Raw genomic sequence first — 21,044 nt, 5'->3', positions numbered from 1 at the left:
CAGAAACAAGGCAGGAGGTCTAAAGGAAGGCAGCCAGGAGCAAGGTCAGGTCAAGGAATGAAAGGGTCTGGAACACGGCAAGGCAACACAGAATACGCTTTCTCTTGGCACTAGGGCAACAAAGATCCGGCAGGGAGTCATGGGAGGAACTGATACTTATAACAGAAGGTGCAAGTGTATTCACTAATTAAGGGCGTACTGGCCCTTTAAATCTGAAAGCTCCAGTGCGCATGCACAGGAGTTTTCCGATTTGAAGGGCCAGTACACCCTTAAATAGTGAATTCACTTGCACCTTCTGTTATAAGGAAGGACGGGGGAAGAAGGAGAGTACAGAGTTGAGCCATGCGAATCCCAGCCCCTTTGGCTGGAGAGGAGACAAAAGGAGAGCGGTCACGGCCAGCGTGTCTGGCCAGAGTGTGGGTTTTGACAGGGATGTTCATAATTATAACTATTCTAAGCCTGTAGAAATATAAGTTTACAATTTAAGCACAGACAAAGGTCTTATGCCTATTGCCAATAAGAATGTATACAATTCTGTCTTATTCCTCCCCAATTCTCAATGTGTGCCTCACTCAAACATTTTTTTATTACTCTGCCTTGAGCTTTTGTAGACACCTACAATAATGAAGTCCAACTGTCGTAGAATTAGAAATCCTAGTATTGCAGGGGGACGGGGGCTAAGATTCATACGGCAGTTCCCCAGCAGCTGCAGAAATACTAATCCTAGTCTGCATAAGCGACAGGAGACTCAGCTCCACCCCAGAGATTCTATTCCTATCAAATTAATGGCATGATTTGGGTAGACTTTGAGCAATCCCTTGGAACATTTAGACAAGGATTATGCTTGTTCTATTGACCTCATCTCCGTGATAAAGAGGAGTTATGTTTATCAACGCATTGGACAGGCCCATTTAGAAGATTACCACATTTTCAATCCCATTTGTAGGAAAAGAGGATTGTAGACAATTTATTTTATCTGCTGCGGGTGTCTATGAAGTTATAAAGAACAGAGATGTGTTTAAACACTGTTTATATCACAGTAACATGGACAAGGGTAATTCTTGTGTTTGAAAATAACATTTCAAAGGCAGATCCGCTATGTCCTTCTTAGCATCTTAGCGGGAACATAATAAACTTCATCCAGTGTCTTTCTAATTCTTATACTACATTTTGTGCTATTTTGGGTTACACAACGAAATTCGTTTCTACTGACCAGTGGCATATTAAACGAGTACTCCGGGATATAACGTTTTTTTCTAAATGTGCCAAAATTCTGGAATTTAAAAAAAACAAACTTACTTACCTTCCACCAATGCCTCCAGTATTCCACTATTCTGTATTCAGGCTTACAGTCATGCTGGGAGTTGTAGTTTCTCAACAGATGAAGCTTTACAGGATATACCATAAGGTGAAGTAAATTTTCCTGCTGCTTCCCTGAGCTTGATCACTAAATATGGTGGACTGATAAAAATCTATGTTTCGGGGTTGGCATGGATTTGTGCTTCTTTGCGCTATAGATATTTAAAAACTTTTTTTTTTTTTTTTACTCTGTGAGGAAAGACAGTCCTATTTTTTACGGGAAATCTGTCTCCGGGGTCACCCACACTAACCTGCTAATATAGGGTGATTGTGCAGGCAACACTAATTCCAATGCTGCATACTTGGCCCATCTCCACTCTTCTGCCCACCTAAATATTCAAGGAACTGAGCACAAATCTTTACAGGGAACATGTAATTCTAGATCTGCCCTCAAGTCCTTCAGCCACATTGGCCCAGATTTATCAATCTGTCTGAGACAAAAACTGGAGTGATTTTCCCAAGCAACCACTCACAGCTCAAGTTTTATATTTTAACGAGCTCTGGTAAAATGAATTGGTTGCTTTGGGCAAATCACTCAAGTTATTGTCTCACACAGATTGATAAATCGGGGCCATTCTCTTTTATATTGTACTGCTGAGCTCTGCCCCCCCCCCCATTGTGCTGGTCACATGGTTGTGACACCATCACAGGTCCTACACCTCCAGTATGTAGCAGATGTAGAGCAGGTCCTGTACTCCAAAGCACTGCAAATCACTTCATTTGCATAATAGTTTTTTCAGGTATAACTTGGGAATGGGGCCATGTAGGAAACAAAGGTAAACAGCATTGGAATCAGCATTACCCACACTATTACTGTGTACCAGTGGGTCAGTGCGAGTGATGCTGGTGACAGGTTCCCTTTAAGGGGCATGTCTTAGGGTAAATACATACGTTCTCTAAGGGTAAATACATATGTATCACAATGGTATATTATATATATATATATATATATATATATATTCCCTATAATACTCAAGTTCATCATTTTATAGAATCAAATGACCTGATTTGCACCAGTGCAAAGATAAAATTCAGGACAATCTGAACCAACTACCAGATCAGTCTATTAGTAAACATTATTACTCAGATCTACACTATCCCATTTTTTCCCTGGAAGCTATCTTAATTCCAAGAAAAGCTCTAGAGTAGCACATTTCCTTACATGCTATGTCCAGTGTATAGCTCCATTCTAAAAGGTAATTAACACAATCTGCTAGAACGTAAAATCCCCATGAACAAGAGGAGCTGTGATCTTCAGAGCCTGCAACCAGACTGATGACAAAAACCCTTAATAAAGTTCCTAATCATTAGAGCAGACAGGCCTACAGCAGAACTCAGAACGAGTGCATCATTAAGCTCTATGCTATTTCTGTCCTGCGCCGAGGCTGGTCTATGTATGTGCTGACGGCAGCTGCTCAAGCAAAAAAAAAATCTGTTCTGGTTCAAAGATCCAAAATGACAAATATTTAGGAGAGCTGACACATAATAGTGCACAAGGCCTTAAATGCATTTTTCGCAGGCTATAGAGTCAGGCTTATTCAGGCCTCCATCACCTCTGTTAATCTCTTAAAACTAAGGCTACAATAATGAGTAATGATAAAAGGTTTCACTTAAGAGTGTCAGCTTTAGCTTTATCTTTTCACAAATGTAATCTTTGTGTAATTCAGGACAGCACAGCGCAGTCAGCAAAAGCATTCAGATATATCAGTCCACATCTGGTGTGTTTATAGAAGAAAGAAGACGCAGTAGATGATCTGTGATCTAGGGAAACCTCTCAGTAAATGTTCACGAATTCAAGAGGAATTTACTGGAGTGAGTCCTTTTCAATTAACTTTAATGGACTTTCTGTTGTCCTGTTCACACTAAGGAATTTCTGCTAGTGGAATTATGAAGCTGAATTCTGTTTTGCCTGAAGATAGAACATGTTAATTCTTCAGACAGAATCCTCAAGTAAAAGCCCATTGAAGTCAATGGAATTTTTTTTTTCCTGACGAAATCCGCTTTCAGAATTCACATGGAATTCAAACAGAATTCACACAGATTCGTGCGGAATTCATGCGGAATCCAGAAAACTAGAATGAAATATCCTCCTCATTCCATTTCAATTCCGTGTGGAAATTCTGTGCAAATTCCACATGAATTCTGCTCAATTTCCATGCAAATTCCGCACAAATTCTGCATGATGGATAAAATGACAGATGTCAAAACACAGCAAAAACCACATGAAAACCACAATGCAGAGCCTGACCTGCTGAGCATCATGCTGGGTAGTCTACTGCTCTGTGTCAGCAGATCCCCATGGAACCCCTGTAAGCAGTGCAGCAAATTAAATGGGCACTCTCATTAAAACTCATTTTTGCTATTGCACTCCTTATGGTAAATAAAAAATATTTCTAATATACTTTGGTTAAAAAGAATTACGTTTTTTATGTTTTATTTGTGCTTAAAAAAGATCAAGAGCACATTTTTCCCCATCTTATACACAGACTTAGGACCGAGGTCCAAACACAGGAAGTGCAGCATGGAGTGCTGAGGGGGGTGTGTCCAACCAACAGCATATGACAGTTAAGTGTGAGAGGAGCTATGATTGGATGAGGCTGGACACCCCCCCTCAGCACTCCAGGCTGCACTTTCTGTGTTTGGATCTTGGTCCTAAGTCTGTGTATAAGATGGGGGGAAAATGTGCTCTTGAGCTTTTTTAAGCACAAATAAAACATAGAAAATTTCATTTTTTTTTAAACAAAGTATATTAGAAATATTTTTTATTTACCATAAGGCGTGCAATAGCAAAAATGTATTTTAATGAGAGTTACCCTTTAAAGAAAAAACAAGGGCTCACTACAGGGAGATACTGCACATAGACTATTATCCTACTGTTAGGTCCTAATCAAGTGGGGAGAGGGGAGGACATTGGTGGCAAAAACTACTACTCTTAGCAGCGTAAGGTTTGGTCCACACTTCATATTACCTTTTGTTGGAAAAATCTGTCGATATCCATCCAATGTAAGACTACAACTCCCATTGTGGTTTCTTTGTCTGTGCAGCCTGTTCCCCCTTCATTTCTAAACCTTGGGGGGAGACGTAGCACAGACAGAGAGACCACACTGGGAGTTGTAGTCCTACATATATTAATTTTGAAATTAAAATCTCCACCCATCTTTTTCTATTTTTAAATAAATAAAAAAAATCCTTTCTCTAGAAGTCTATGCAGAGAAAAGTTCAGATCTGCCAGCTGGCCAGGGAGTGTAGTGTAATGCCACCTGCTCCACGATCTTGCGATCATAGCGTGCCTCAGAACTGAAACCTGGTGCAATCAAGAACTTTTGACTTGTAAGGGGAATTTCTCCTCATACAGCTCTGTCTATTGAAGAATTAAAGGGGTACACTTCCCCTAGGAATCTTATTTCCTATCCAAAGGATAGGTGATAAGATGTCTGATCAAGGGGGGTACGGTTGCGATCAGATATCTGGTCTAGCGACCACAGAAATTACATCCATGGCCGCCCGAAACCGGTGTTGTGAGCATAAATGTTCACAATGCCTGGGTGCCGGGACGGAGATCAAACATCTAATCCCCAACCTTTGGATAGGGGATAAGATGCGTAGGGGTGGAGTACCCCTTTATGATAGCCTTTTGCCGGGCATCCATGACCCTAGGATTGGCCCTGGGTCTAGGTATACTGGATTTGGGCAGTAACAGTATGATGGTGAAAATATATTTGCTGAAACTTGTTTCTTGTATACTGGTTTTTGGAAAACAGCCAGCATATTGAAGTATTCGGTACAGAGGCATATAAGTCGACTTTGCTGGTGCTGTTATACACTGCAGATTTTCTGCATAAAAATTAGCTGTAAAAATCTTCTGTGTCCCCCCTATGTGAACTATAGGTATAACATGGAGAGGGAAGGGGGAATCATGTTTTGTGAACAGCCTGTGGCTAACGGTACCGTTATTCTCAGTATATCCTCTATATCCTCACTATATCCTCATCATCTATATACCCCAACTTGATTTGGACTGAACAATTACAGCATGGTTGGAATTATTGATCCATTACACTAAGACTGAAGTGCGCGCTCCACGTGGATATCTGCTCTTTGCATTCTGCACGCTAGTAACCGGCATGTTTGTACTACAGGATCCAGGGCTTGAGCCAGCACTACGAGCTTATACCACAGATGCACCAAAAACCAGGATCGGGTAAGAGGTACACAGTACCAGCCCAATACAATATCTCATCTGTGACTTTTTTTTATATTACAAAGGGCCAATCAAGCTAAGTGGGACAAGATACTGGCATCTACAGCGCTGCCGCGCGCCTCCATTATACACCGCTCTTTGCTTCTGTTCAGCAGGGGGCGCAAGCTTGGTGACACATAGGGGGAGATTTATCAAAGGATTTAGACTGGTTTTTCCTGTCTAAATTTGTCGCACAGAAAGTCGCAGTCTAAATATGTGCGACTTTTCTGCGACTTTTGCTATAGAGGATTTTTAGAACATGATGCATGCAAGTCTATTTTAGACGGAAATGCATTGGAAAATGCATTGGTGCTGAATTTATCAAGTGCGACTTTTGTGCGACAAGTCGCATCTGCCCAAAATACGCTGAAATGTCAGACCATGTTGGAGCAGGTGTAAATGCAGTTTAAACTGTAGACCCTGAAGTCTGAGCACAGAATTTATCAAGGGCTGTGAGACCTTTGATAAATTAGGTGCACAATAGACAGGAGATGACCACATACGCTGGTCTATAAGCATTCCCAGAATAGACTAGATTAGTAAATGTCCCCCATAGTGTCTTAACGGCCGGGTGCTGTCTGAGCCATAAAAACTGCAGTGGTACAAATTATCTGTACCCACAACACAACTGAACGTTACTATTCTTACCTTATACCTCCTAGGATATCAACTGAACGGACACACAGACTGTCATCTGTATTTACAGGAGAACAAGTTCCCCTGTTTATCCACAGGTGTATACTCTCTCTCTTGTTTCCCTAACGTGCAATACGTTGTGCTAATAATCACCTTACACGTTGGGTACCATTTTATATGCTCTATATGTATATATCCTAATTTTATCATTTTGAATTAGATTTTGGATACATTTATTTTACTATATTTTATGTGTTGCATCCGATGCAAGGGCCCCACAGAGGATGTTAGATGTACTATAAATATAATATTTAGCCCCTTAAGGATCCAAGACGTATGAGTATGCCCTGGCCACTTACCTGTACTCCCGAGGGAATTTTTGGTCCCCACCGCACGCCGGACAGGGAACAGACCAAGATGCCTGCTGAAATCATTTAGCAGGCATCCAGTGCAAAACAACACCCCCCCCCCCCCCCCATGTCGGCGATTGCCACATTGACCCTTACCGAGCAGGTCGAAACAACCGACCAATCACTGCCCTGCTGGGCGGTGATCCGGGCAGCGATCGGGGCAGGCGGGGGTTTCCTACCTCTCCATGGCTCAGCGCGGCGGTCCCAAAGGCAGGAGCGGTGTCAGCAGCGGTGTCAGCAGCGGCGGCGGTTCCTGCAGCAGGATACAGCAGGAGGTGAAGCCTGTTCACCTACTGCTGTTGCTTAGCAACAACTCTCAGCATGCACAGCCAAAGGGCATACTGGGAGTTGTAGTTTTGCAACAGCTGGAGAAAAAAAAATTCTATGAAAAAGTGTGCATCCAGCTGTTGCATAACTACAACTCCCAGCATGCACAGACTAATAAAGGGCATGCTGGGAGATGTAGTAGTGTGCCTCCAGCTGTTGCAAAACTAAAACTCTCAGCATACCCTTCGACTGTCAATGTATGCGGAGTGTTGCAGTTTTGCAACAGCTGGAGACACATTTGCTATGAAACAGAGTTTGTGTCCTATCTCAGTGTTTCGTAACCAGTGTGCCTCCAGCTGTTGCAAAACTACAACTCCCAACATGCACTGAGAGACTGTACATGCTGGGAGTTGTAGTTTTGCAACAGCTGGAGGCACACTGGTTGCGAAACACTGAGTTAAGTAACAAACTCTCAGTGTTGCGCAACCAATGTGCCTCCAGCTTTTGCATAACTACAACTCCCAGCATGAATGGTCTGTCAGTGCATGCTGGGAGTTGAAGTTTTGCAACGGACTACATTCACACGGGCGGGGGTTTAATGCGAAAATTTTCCGCCGAAGCTCAAACTCCCAGCGAGAAACTCACTGTAAATCCCCGTCCGTGTGAATGTACCCTAAAAACACTACACAACACAAAATAGTAAAACACTACATATACACATACCCCTGCACAGCCCCCCCAATAAAAAAAAAAGGCTTGTACAGCATTGTTTCCAAAACAGAGCCTCCAGCTGTTGAAAAACAACAACTCCCAGTATTGCCGGACAGCCACTGACTGTCAAGGCATACTGGGAGTTTTGCAACAGCTGGAGACACCCTGTTTGGGAAACACTGCTGTAGGGTAATTTGGTGGCCTCAAATGCGCATGGCGCTCTCTCACTTTGGTGCCCTGTCGTATTTCAAGGCAAAAGTTTAGTGCCATATTTAGTGCCGTATTTCCGTACTTGGGAGAAATTGTGTTACAAATTTTGGGGGGCTTTTTCTCCTTTTACCCCTTATTAAAAGGTAAAGTTGGGGTCTAAACCAGCATGTCAGTGTAAAAATTTTATAATTTTTTACACTAACATGCTGGTGTTGCCCCATACTTTTAATTTTCACAAGCGATAAAAGGGAAAAAGACCCCCAAAATTTGTAACGCAATTTCTCATGAGTACGGAGCTACCCCCTATGTGGGTGTAAAGTGATCTGCGGGCACAAAACACGGCTCACAAGTGAGAGCGCACCATGTACATTTGAAGTCTAAATTGGTGATTTGCACAGGGGGGGCTGATTTTACAGTAGTTTGACGAATTTTCGTGAAAGTTGGATGTGAAAATGAAAAAAAATATATAAATGTAAACAATTTAATTTTTCATTTGCACAGCCCACTGTTGCAAAGATCTGTCAAACGCCAGTGGGGTGTAAATGCTCACTGCACCCCTTATTAAATTCTGTGAGGGGTGTAGTTTCCAAAATGGGGTCACATGTGGGGGGGGGGGTTCCACTGTTCTGGCACCACGGGGGGCTTTGTAAACGCACATGGCCCCAGACTTCTACCAAATTCTCTCTCCAAGAGCTCAATGGCACGCCTTCTCTTCTGAGCATTGTAGTTTGCCCGCAGAGCACTTTACATCCACATATGGGGTATTTTCATACTCAGAAGAAATGGGGTTACAAATTTTGGGAGGCTTTTTCTCCTAATACCCTTTGTGAAAATGAAAAATTTGGGGTAACACCAGCATTTTAGTGAAAAAAATCTAATTTTTCATTTTCACGTCCAACTTTAGCGGAAATTTGTCAAACACCTGTGGGGTGTTAAGGCTCACTGTACCCCTTGTTATGTTCCTTGAGGGGTGCAGTTTCCAAAATAGTTTAAATAGTTTTTTTTGTTTTTTTTTGCTGTTCTGGCACCATCCTTGTTCCCCCATCCTTGTTCTTCTCACCTTTACTCCCTCATCCTTGTTCTTCTCACCCCCCATCCCCATCCTTGTTCTTCTCATGCCCCCATCCCCATCCTTATTCTTCTGATCCCCCATCCCCATCCTTGTTTTTCTCATCCCCCCATCCCCATCCTTGTTTTTCTCATCCCCCCATCCTCATCCTTTTTCTTCTCATCCAGCCATCCCCATCCTTGTTCTTCTCATCCCCCATCCCCTTCCTTGTTCTTCTCATCCCCCCCATCCTCATCCTTGTTCTTCTCATCCCCCCCATCCCCATCCTTGTTCTTCTCATTTCCCATCCCCATCCTTGTTCTTCTCATCCCCCCCATCTCCATCCTCATCCTTGTTCTTCTCAACCTCACCTCCCAGTCATCCCCCCGCCCACCATCTTGGGTTTCCCCAGCCTCCCCCTCCGCACCCCATCCTAGGTCTCAAATATATATATTTTTTATTACCTTAACAGCAGGCTTTCGCAGCTCCAGTGCTCCTGAGGCCAGGCGCTCAGCAGCGGTGCTCGGGTCCCAGCTTTATGCATGGAGACGCAGAGGGAGTCATGCCAGCGGGCGCCACACATGATGTGACATCACCGCGGCTCCCCTGTGCTCCTGAATCTAGGTAATGAGGACTGGGATGCGGTGCAGCCGCAGGCTGTCTGGGAATAATGGGAGTTGTAGTTTAGCAACACCTGGCGGCTCCCTGTTTAGGAAGGCACTGCCAGAAAAGGTCTATTCACATTATGCAAAATGCAGAATGAGAACAATGCCATACTCCCTACCCTGGCTCTGGGCTGTAGCTCCACCTCTAATTACCCCGAGCCAGGACAGGAGCTAGGGTGGTAATTGATTGTCTGGCTACTGAACACAGTATATGCAGACATATATAGATGGCTAAATATACCCCAATTAGCCCAAAAAGAGTTAACCAGCACTCAGGGCTTAAAGGGGTACTCGGCCCCTAGACATCTTATCCCCTATCCAATGGATAGGGGATAAGATGTTAGATCGCCGTGGTCCCCCTGCTGGGGACCCCTGGGATCCCCGCTGCGGCACCCCACTATCATTACAGCACAGAGCGAGTTCGCTCTGTGCGTAATGACGGGCGATACAGGGGACGGAGCAGCGTGACATCATGGCTCCGCCCCTCATGCCATCACGGCCCGTCCTCTTAATGCAAGTCTATGGCAGGGGGCGTGACATTCACCAGGCCCCCTCCCATAGACTTTTATTGAAAGGGGCAGGCCGTGATGTCAGGAGGGGCGGAGCCGTGACATAACGATGCTCCGGCCCCTGTATTGCCCATCATTACGTGCAGAGCGAACTCGCTCTGTGCTGTAATGATAGCGGGATGCCGCAGCGGGGATCCCGGGGGTCCCCAGCAGCGGGACAACGGCGATCTGACATCTTATCCCCTATCCTTTGGATAGGGGATAAGATGTCTAGGGGCGGAGTACCCCTTTAAGTAAACTAGTGATGTATATTTTTTACTGTAAATTTTTGAAGTGCAGGAGCTATATGACATTCATCCACTGCTCAGCATCAGCTAAGCTCGGGCTGGCATCAGGCACAGTTTCCAGTATAGCGCTATGTTTGGCATCCCTACTTCCCTCCAAGGATACTGAAACTATGGCGCTTTTGCTGTAAAAAAAAAAAAAAAAATGCCATGATCTCAGCATGCTGCAATTTGGCGAAACTGTCAAATCATAGCAAAACACCGGGGACGGGGACGGGGGGGGGGGGGGGGGACATTAAACCCACTAATGTAAAGTGGGTTTGGTGTTTTGTGCTTCCCTATTGACTCCCTGCTAACATTTGGCATAGGGGCATTTTATGCTCAAAAAACATCAGGAAACAGCCCAATACTGGCAGATTTGGTTAAATTCCTGTCTACAAGTTATTGATCGATTTTTAGTGAATTTTAATGGCCCCACTTACTGTCATGTAGAAGCTAAATCCCCATTGTTACATGAAGACTATGGCCTGCCTGCTGTAGCTTTGGATAAACATCATTGTACAGCAGCTTCCTAGTCACATTTTGTTTAAACTTTTGTCCTACCTGTCACAGGCCTAAAGTCATCAGTGGAATGCATAAAAAGTAATTTTTCACCTTAAATATGCACTCCATTCCATATAAAATGCCTAAATGATTAATCTGGACTAACTCCATTAACTATTTTGTAACTATTTTGTATTTATTTATCTACACAGTGGGCAAAAAAGTATTTAGTCAGCCACCAATTGTGCAAGTTCTCCCACTTAAATAGATGAGAGAGGCCTATAATTGTCATCATAGGTATACTTCAACTATGAGAGACATAATGAGAAAAAAAATCTATAAAATCACATTGTCTGATTTTTAAAGAATTTATTTGCAATTTGTGGTGGAAAATAAGTATTTGTTGAAAAAAAAGTTCATCTCAATACTTTGTTATATACCCTTTGTTGGCAATCACAGAGGTCAAACGTTTTCTGTAAGTCTTCACAAGGTTTTCACACACTGTTGCTGGTATTTTGGCCCATTCCTCCATGCAGATCTCCTCTAGAGCAGTGATGTTTTGACCCTGTCGCTGGGCAATACGGACTTTCAACTCCCTCCAAAGGTTTTCCATGGGATTGAGATCTGGAGACTGGCTAGGCCACTCCAGAACCTTGAAATGCTTCTTACGAAGCCACTCCTTTGTTGCCCGGGCAGTGTGTTTGGGATCACTGTAATGCTGAAAGACCCAGCAACGTTTTATCTTCAATGCCCTTGCTAATGGAAGGAGGTTTTCACTCAAAATCTCACAATACATGGCCCCATTAATTCTTTCCTTTACATGGATCAGTTGTCCTGGTCCCTTTGCTGAAAAACAGCCCCAAAAGCATGATGTTTCCACCCCCATGCTTCACAGTGGGTATAGTGTTCTTTGGATGCAACTCAGCATTCTCTCTCCTCCAAACACGATGAGTTGAGTTTTTACCAAAAAGTTCCACTTTGGTTTCATCTCACCATATGACATTCGCCCAGTCCTCTTCTGGGTCATCCAAATGCTCTCTAGCAAACTTCAGATGGGCCCGGACATGTACGGGCTTAAGCAGGGGGATGTGTCTGGCACTGCATCATTTGAGTCCATGGCGGTCTAGTATGTTACTGATGGTAGCCTTTGTTACTTTGGTCCCAGCTCTCTGCAGGTCATTCACTAGGTCCCCCCGTGTGGTCCTGGGATTTTTGCTCACTGTTCTTTTTGACACCAAGGGGTGAGATCTTGCGTGGGGCCCTAGATCGACTGGTCTTAATTGCTCCCACACTTGATTTCTTCACACCAAGCTGCTTGCCTATTGCAGATTGAGTCTTCACAGTCTGGTGCAGGTCTACAATTGTGTTTCTGGTGTCCTTCGACAGCTCTTTGGTCTTGGCTATAGTGGGGTTTGGAGTGTGACTGTTTAAGGTTGTGGACAGGTGACTTTTATACTGATAACAAGTTCAAACAGGTGGCATAAATAAAGGTAACAAGAGGAGGACAGAGGAGACTCTTAAAGAAGAAGTTACAAGTCTGTGAGAGCCAGAAATCTTGCTTGTTTGCAGGTGACCAAATACTTATCTTACCGAGGAATTTACCAATTAATTGATTAGAAATCCTACAATGTGATTTCCTGTATTCTTTCCCCCTATTCTGCCTCTCATAGTTGAAGTATAACTATGATGAAAATTTACAGGCCTCTCTCATCTTTTTAAGTGGGAGAACTTGCACACAATTGGTGGCTGACTAAATACTTTTTTGCCCCACTTTGTGTGTGAGTGTGTGTGTGTGTGTATATATATATATATATATATAGTCTGTAGCAAAACAAATACAGCATTTATCCCTTCCCTGTCTATACAGGTGGCTTACTACCAGCTGCCTAACAAAGTTGAAAATAGTCTCCTTTTTGAGGCTGCAGCCTTCAAGAGTCAAACTCTCATTAGTGGGCCAGGTGCCTTACAACCTCACTTGCAGACTGCAGTCCAGTATTAAGCTGTCTTCAGCACATGTGCTGATCTGGACTAGTCTGAAAACCTTGAGTAGCCTAGGAAGGGGATAAAAGACACCACTACCAACCTGCTGTCAGGATCTGGGCTGGCAGATGGTGAGGACACTGGAGGTGGATCCTCTGTGCCAGAGAGGTGATGGCATGGGCCGTACCAAGGGAACGGAGTCTAAGGGGTTACTGGTATTCACCAGAGCCCGCCGCAAAGCGGGATGGACTTGCTGCGGCGGTAACCCCCAGGTCGTTCCACCTGGTAGCGACTCAACCCCTCTGGCAGCTGAGATGGCGCAGTACAAAAGGACAAGGCAAGGCAAGGTCAGACGTAGCAGAAGGTCAGGGCAGGCAGCAAGGTTCGTAGTCAGGGGCAACAGCAAAGGTTCTGGGAACAAAGGCAATGGACTCTCAGGAAACGCTTTCTCTAGGCACTAGGCAACAAGATCCGGCAAGGACAGGAAGGGGAAGTGGGTTTTTATACGTTTTTACAGTAATTGGGCCAGGCACCAATTAATGGTTAATTAATTTAAGAGAGACGGCGCGCGCGCCCTAGAGAGCGGTGCCGCGCACGCCGGGAGGACACAGAAGGCAGAGGGAGGTAAGTGGAACGGGATGCGACCCGCGGGCGGACTTGTGCCGCCACGCGGATCGCATCCCCGCCGGCGGCACTGTAGCAGCGCTCCCGGTCAGAGGGACAGACCGGGGCGCTGCAGGAGGATACACGCCGTGAGCTCTCCGGGATGGATGCGGGACCCGGAGCGCTCGGCGTTACACCTGCCTTTCAGCTCATGGAAATCCAGACCCCATAAACAGACATTACCAAAGTCTCTAGCAGCTGTAGTCTGCTGGGGAGTTAAACGGGTATTCCAGGATTTTTTTTTTATTTGACTATGCTACCGGGGCTGTATAGTTAGCGTAGTTCATAATATAGTGTCTCTACCTGTGTGTGACGGTTTTCTCACAATTCTTCTGTGATTTTCACCCCAATATTTATTTTTAACAGCATACAAAATGACTGTTGTCTCAGATTTTTCCCAGGTTGCAATGCGGCCGAGACCTGACTCACTAGTCAGCTGATGACAGGGAGCCTGTCTGCTTCAATGGGTGGAGCGATCGCTTGGTGGGAGAGAGATCAAACTGCAACTAATGCAACAGCTGTAGGCATCCTGATTGAAAACCACAGGTCTTTTGAATGGATGCAGCTCAATAATGTTTCAATGGGTGGGGTGGCTGATGTGTCAGAGGGAGGAAAATCAAATTTTGGGATTTGTAAGCAAAAAAGAAAACTCAAAAAGGAAATACCAGTTCACAAAAAGCTAGCCACAGTATTATGGTAATCTCACAACATAAACATTTAGCCCCAAGACAAGCGCAGATCCTTTACTGTCTGCCAGGTACGTACGAAAATCACCTTATGGTGGATAACCCCTTTAATTATTTATGATTCTCTTATATAGCTTTCCCTGGATGAGACATGCATTTCTAGAAATCTGGCAGCTGCATATGACCAGTACCTTTGGGAAAAAATAATAATTCCCAAACACTATTCCTGTCACTTTTTCACTATATATATATATATATATATATATATATATATATATATATATATATATATATATATATTTGAACAATTGTATAGTTGGGCCCTAGGTGGTCAACTAAGAAGAAGTACAGAAAATACCACATTTTACACCACCAATCAGCTCGCATAGTAAAGACATCTAAATGCAATACTAAAACTGGATCCACACAACACACAAAAACCAAAAATCCCATAGAGCGATAAATAATCTGATGTGGATACTTTAAAATATTTGTAGGGGATGCCTCAATGGACACAGAAAAGGGGTAAAGGGGGAGGGAAGGGAAAATTGCATGGCCTATTTTAGTAATCCCACAATACTCTCCCTATCTTTTGGGGTGCTCACCGGCTTAACAGGATGGCTGCACCCACAAAGACAGTCCCTCCTTAAAACTAAGTGAAAAAAGAACACAATAAACAAAGGATGAGAGAATGCATACATGAATAGGCTATCCCGAACAACAAATTCAAATTGAAATACAGAAAGACAACTGTCCTTAGCAATGGCTCCCAACCAATGGGCCTCTAGCTGTTGAATAAATTACCAGCAAGCTCTGATAATCAAAGGCTGTCCGGGCATGCTGAGAGTTGTAGTTTTGTAACAGCTGGAGGCACACTGGTAGGTAAACATTGGTCTATAGGATCAGTATAAAATCAGGAATTGTAACCTAGACTCAATTAAAGGGGTACGCCAGCATAGAACTTTGAACCATCATCCCCCTGGCTGCTGGCATATAAAACAACAACCTGGACTTACCTGCTGCCTCTTCCGCAGTGCCCTGGCATTGACGCTCAAGTCCTCCAGTGCAGCCTTCTTGCTGGTTGACACGTCACACTGCTTATCAGCTAATCATCAGCCTTAGCGATGTTCCACCTCAGCCCGCGATGGCTGTATGATGTATTAGGCTCCAACACCAGCCAACTAGCCTATCATTGTGGTTGACGATTAGCTGACCAGCAGTGTGACGTGTCATTCCCAAGAAACCAAGAAGAAGATGGCAGGATTCGTGCCAGGTAAGTCCAGGTTGTTGGTTTATATGCAAAAAAAGTTATACGCTGGTGTACTCCTTTAATATGAGCAACATATAAAATTGGACACTGTTGTGAAATATTTGCTCCCTTTCTAAAGTTTCTTCCTACAGTATTAGGAAGGTTTATCAGTGGACTTTATTAATTTAGGGGTCTGGTCTAATTTCTGTATAAGTTTAGGGAGTCCTGTCTGGGCTCAATAATAGTTTAGGGGTCTGGTCTGAGGTCTGTATTAGTTTAAAAGGTCTGGGGTCTGTATTAAATGGGAACTGTTAGATACAAAAACTTTTTATATGTTGTACAAGTTTTCACATTTTATTAAAGAAAACTGTCTTTGAAAATCCCACCACTAAGGGTCACCGTACCTCCTGGCACAAAGCTGAAAGCAACTCTGCTGTAAAAAGAGTTATCCAAACACTGTACCTCCAATTATTACACAACTACAAGTCCCAGTATTACGGAACTGCCAAAGGATGACTCACATGAATTACATAGGAACATATACAGTAGAACAGGAAGAACATTTATGCATAAAAAACTATTGTACTTTTAGCACTAAACGTTCGTGCTAATTTAGGAAGATGTAAGTTATATACTCACCAGATTGTCTTTGGTGGTAGAGTACAGGTAATCTTCAATAATTATTCCTCCTCTCTTTATAACATGTACGGCATAAAACCAGAGAAGAAAGAGTTAAAGAGCAGGGCTGCCAGGCTCAAGCAATGAGTCAGCAGAGTGAGGGAGAAAGGTGAGCCATGCAGAGCGCAGGCAGGAGAGGGACACACCCCCTCCACAAGAGTGGATGGAAAAGACAATGATCAGTTTTAATATGCTATTTTTTGGTGAAATATGGGTGATAGAGATATAAAAATTATATGTGCATGACTAGTATCTGAGTAACATATAACAGTTGTTTTTTTTTGTTTTGTTTTTGTGGGATCTGACAAGTACGCTTTAAGATAGAGTCTGATGTGGGCTTGATAGTAGATAAGGTGCTCCGGTCTGTGGTTTGTATTAGTTTAGGGGTCTGATTTGGAGTCTGTATTATTTAGGAGTCTGGTCTGGCATCTATCAGTTTAGAGGGTCAGGAATGGAGCATGTCTGGGGTCTGTATTAATTTTGATTGACTGATCTTGGGTCTGTAGTTATAGGGGTGGTCTGGTCTGGGGTCTGTATTAGTTTAGGGGGGTTGGGACCTGTAGTAGTTTAGAGTTCTGGACAGTGGTCTGTATTAGATTAGTGAGTCTGGGGTTTGTACTAGTTTATAGGGGGTCTGGTCATAGCTGTATTAGTGTAAGAAGGTCTATATTTATATAGGGGCTTTATTCTGAGGTCTGTATTAGTTTAGGGATTCTGGTCTGAGGTTTGTATTTTTTTTAGTGGCCAGGGGTCAGTAATTTTCATAGGTTTGTCATCTAGATTTGTTGGTGTTGCTGTAGAGACTTGGAATGACTACATGAGTGAGGGGCTATATGCCTCAGTAGCAAACTCTGCAGTTAATAGGAGAAAACTTCGTGACTGCCTGGGCCAGACCAGAAATAAAAATAAAAAATGAACAACTCCAATCAGGGGTTACATCACCTGTAAGTCACTGGATTATAGTAAATCCTTGTATTACCCATGCGATAACTGTGGAGAAACGTCACTTAGAGCTCTGTTTTGTCATGTTCCTGTTATTCCTCCTGGAAATGTGTGGATAAGGCCTTCCCTACTTGGAGTTTTTTTTTTTTTTGTGATGATAGTCATAGAAATGGAGCCAAAGGTTTAGCACAAAGCCATAACCCCTGAGTTGCAGTCTACTATAAGTGTCAGCACTTCCTTGCTACATTTCCTGTCCACGCTCCAGTGCCACCTGTCCTGACCTTCCTGCCTGTCCCCGACAAAAGTTTGCCTTATCCTTCCTGTGCCATGCTTCACCTCGGCAGCCTTTGTGGACGAGTCGTATCAGGAGTAACGACCTGGGTGCCGCCTGCCACAGCAAGTCCTTCCCGCTTTGCGGCGGGCTCTGGTGAAAACCAGCGGCACCTTAGACTTCGCTCCCTGGTACGGCCCACGCCATCATCCACACAGGCTCAGCGGATCCACTTCACCACAGCCGTTACACCTAATTGATAACTGGGTGTTACCATTCCCCTTGTTTATCGGATGGGTCCCTACAAAGTCTGAAACTATAATTAATAACTGGACACTGTCAGATTGTATAGTGACACAAATAATACATTGGGGGAGATTTATCAAAACCAGTGTAGAGGAAAAGTTTACCAGTTGTCCATAGCATAGCATACGATCGCTTCTTTCATTTTTCACAGGCCTTTTCAAAAAATGAAAGAAGCCAGCTGATTGGTTGCTATGGGCAACTGGGCAACTTTTCCTCTGCACAGGTTTTGATACATCAGACCCATTGTCAGGAGAAATAACAGAGGACCAACACAATGCTAAGTTCTATGAAAATAAGCTCCTTACTTTGTTATTTTGTTAGAATTAAAAGGACTTACACAATGGTCCCCATTTAATAAGAGTGTAGAGTTGTATTTGTTGTAGATTTAATAATCCATGTGTTTTTTTTCTCATTTATTTACTTTTCTTTTAGTTTTTGACACAATTTTGGCACATGCAGGAAAGCTAATATTTCTAAATTAACTTATAAATGATTAATTGTACCTAGTACCAAGCAAAATCACTTAGAATTAAAAAACAACCAAAATTCCTGAGGGTCAGAAGTGAAGGAAGTGGGTGATGTGGTTTTGTAGGGTTATTTTCAAACTATCTTTGTTTTGGTCAGGAATTCTCCCACATAATTCTCTTTTTTTATTTGAAAATGTTCAGTATTTCATACTGAAAAAGCCAGTCAAACAACTGCCCCCCCTGCCTGCTTGGACACATACTAGTCCTGCTGTGTCCATTGTCACGATGCCGGCTGGCAGGTAGTGGATCCTCTGTGCCAGAGAGGGATTGGCGTGGACCGTGCTAGTGGACCGGTTCTAAGCCACTACTGGTTTTCACCAGAGCCCGCCGCAAAGCGGGATGGTCTTGCTGCGGCGGTAGTGACCAGGTCGTATCCACTAGCAACGGCTCACCTCTCTGGCTGCTGAAGATAGGCGCGGTACAAGGGAGTAGGCAAAAGCAAGGTCGGACGTAGCAGAAGGTCGGGGCAGGCAGCAAGGATCGTAGTCAGGGGCAACGGCAGAAGGTCTGGAAACACAGGCAAGGAACACACAAGGAACGCTTTCACTGGCACTAAGGCAACAAGATCCGGCAAGGGAGTGCAGGGGAAGTGAGGTGATATAGGGAAGTGCACAGGTGAACACACTAATTGGGACCACTGCGCCAATCAGCGGCGCAGTGGCCCTTTAAATCGCAGAGACCCGGCGCGCGCGCGCCCTAGGGAGCGGGGCCGCGCGCGCCGGGACAGAACAGACGGAGAGCGAGTCAGGTAGGGGAGCCGGGGTGCGCATCGCGAGCGGGCGCTACCCGCATCGCGAATCGCATCCCGGCTGGCAGCGGAATCGCAGCGCCCCGGGTCAGAGGACGTGACCGGAGCGCTGCCGCGGGGAGAGTGAAGCGAGCGCTCCGGGGAGGAGCGGGGACCCGGAGCGCTCGGCGTAACATCCATGCATCATCACCTATGTCATGGACACACTTTTTTGATTGACAGCTGTGAGCGCAGGGCTCACAGCTGGAGGAAAAATCCTCCCACTGTCAGCTTGTTTCCCGCTACTGTCAGTGAGGACAAGCTGGGAGTTGTAGTTTTGCTAATGTTAGGGTAGATGTGAGCAGACAGCATTCTGAGGGAGGGGGCGGAGACCTGCACAGTGAGGCCACGCCCCCTCCATTTGAGATTAATTCAGACTAGTGAGCTAAATCAAAAGAGTAATAAAAAATGAATACATAAAGGTGCTAGACACATAAAAATTTGATGCACATGGTCAGGATTAGGTACTGAGTGATATATTTAAAAAAATTATTTTTGTCGGATCTGACGGGTACACTTTAATAAATATTAAGGGTGCATATGCGCATTTATTGACACACCCCTTTTGTTTAGTTTTACTTTATTTTGGTTGGTTTTGTTGGTGTTTCCAGTACATCATGTTGTATGCTGGCACACAATGAAGCAGCATTTCTTACAAAACCTGTTGGAAAGAGCTTAGTAAGTTAGGAACAATTTGTGCATATATGTTGGTATTTTTTCTGTCTTCCCCCCCAATTCTTCAATTGAAATCCTTGAGTCACCACATGAAAGAATCATGTGACTTGTAATAAATAGAAATCACCTATACTAATAACTATTAAATCTATATATATAAAACTCAACGTGTGTGTGTGTGTATGTATGTATGTGTGTATGTTCCAGCATCACGTCCAAACGGCTAAAGATATTAATATGAAACTTGGCACACATGTTACTTATATGTCAACAACAAACATAGGAGAGGTGATTAAACCCTTACTCACCCCCATTTGCCAGGGGCGGGGTTTATGTTTAAAGTCCCATACAAGTCAATGGGAAATATATGTTACTGCATAACTTCCAAACGGCTTGAGATATTTCGATAATACTTGGTCACATGTTACTTATGTGTCCACTTAAATAATTTAACCCTTAACTACCCTCATTTGTGAGGGTCAGGGTTTTGTTTAAAGTCCCATGCAAATCAATGGGAAATGTATGTTCCCACATAACTTCCGTACGGCTGGAGATATTTCAATAACTGGTACACATATTACAGGTCGGGATAGGAGGTCGACATAGGAGGTCGACATAGGAGGTCGGGATAGGAGGACGGGATAGGAGGACAGGATAGGTGGACGGTATAGGAGGACATGATAGGAGGACCGGGATAGGAGGACGGGATAGGAGGTCGAGATAGGAGGACGCGATAGGAGGATGGGATATGAGGACTGGATAGGAGGTCGGGAAAAGAGGTCGAGATAGGAGGTCGGGATAGGAGGTCGGGATAGGAGGTTGGGATAGGAGGACGGGATAGGAGGACGGGATAGGAGGTCGGGATAGGAGGTCGGGGTAGGAGGTCGAGATAGGAGGACGGGATAGGAGGTCACGATAGGAGGATGGGATAGGAGGTCGAGATATGAGGACAGGATAGGAGGTTGTGATAGGAGGACGGGATAGGAGATCGAGATAGGAGGACGGGATAGGAGGTCGTGATAGGACGACTGGATAGGAGGACGGGATAGGAGGACATGATAGGGGGGTGGGATAGGAGGTCGGGAAAGGAGGACGGGATAGGAGGACGGGAAAGGAGGACGGGATAGGAGGACGGGATAGGAGGACGGGATAGGAGGACGGGATAGGAGGATGGGATAGGAGGACGGGATATGAGGACGGGATAGATGGACGGGATAGGAGGACGGGAAAGGAGAACGGGAAAGGAGGACGGGAAAGGAGGATGGGAAAGGAGGTCGAGATAGGAGGACGGGAAAGGAGGTCGAGATAGGAGGACGGGAAAGGAGGTCGAGATATGAGGACGGGAAAGGAGGACGTGATAGGAGGACGTGATAGGAGGACGGGATAGGAGGACGGGAT

This window comes from Hyla sarda, chromosome 6 (assembly GCF_029499605.1).
Source record: "Hyla sarda isolate aHylSar1 chromosome 6, aHylSar1.hap1, whole genome shotgun sequence".
NCBI classification, from domain to species: Eukaryota; Metazoa; Chordata; class Amphibia; order Anura; family Hylidae; genus Hyla; species Hyla sarda.
This window is presented reverse-complemented; position numbering follows the sequence as displayed.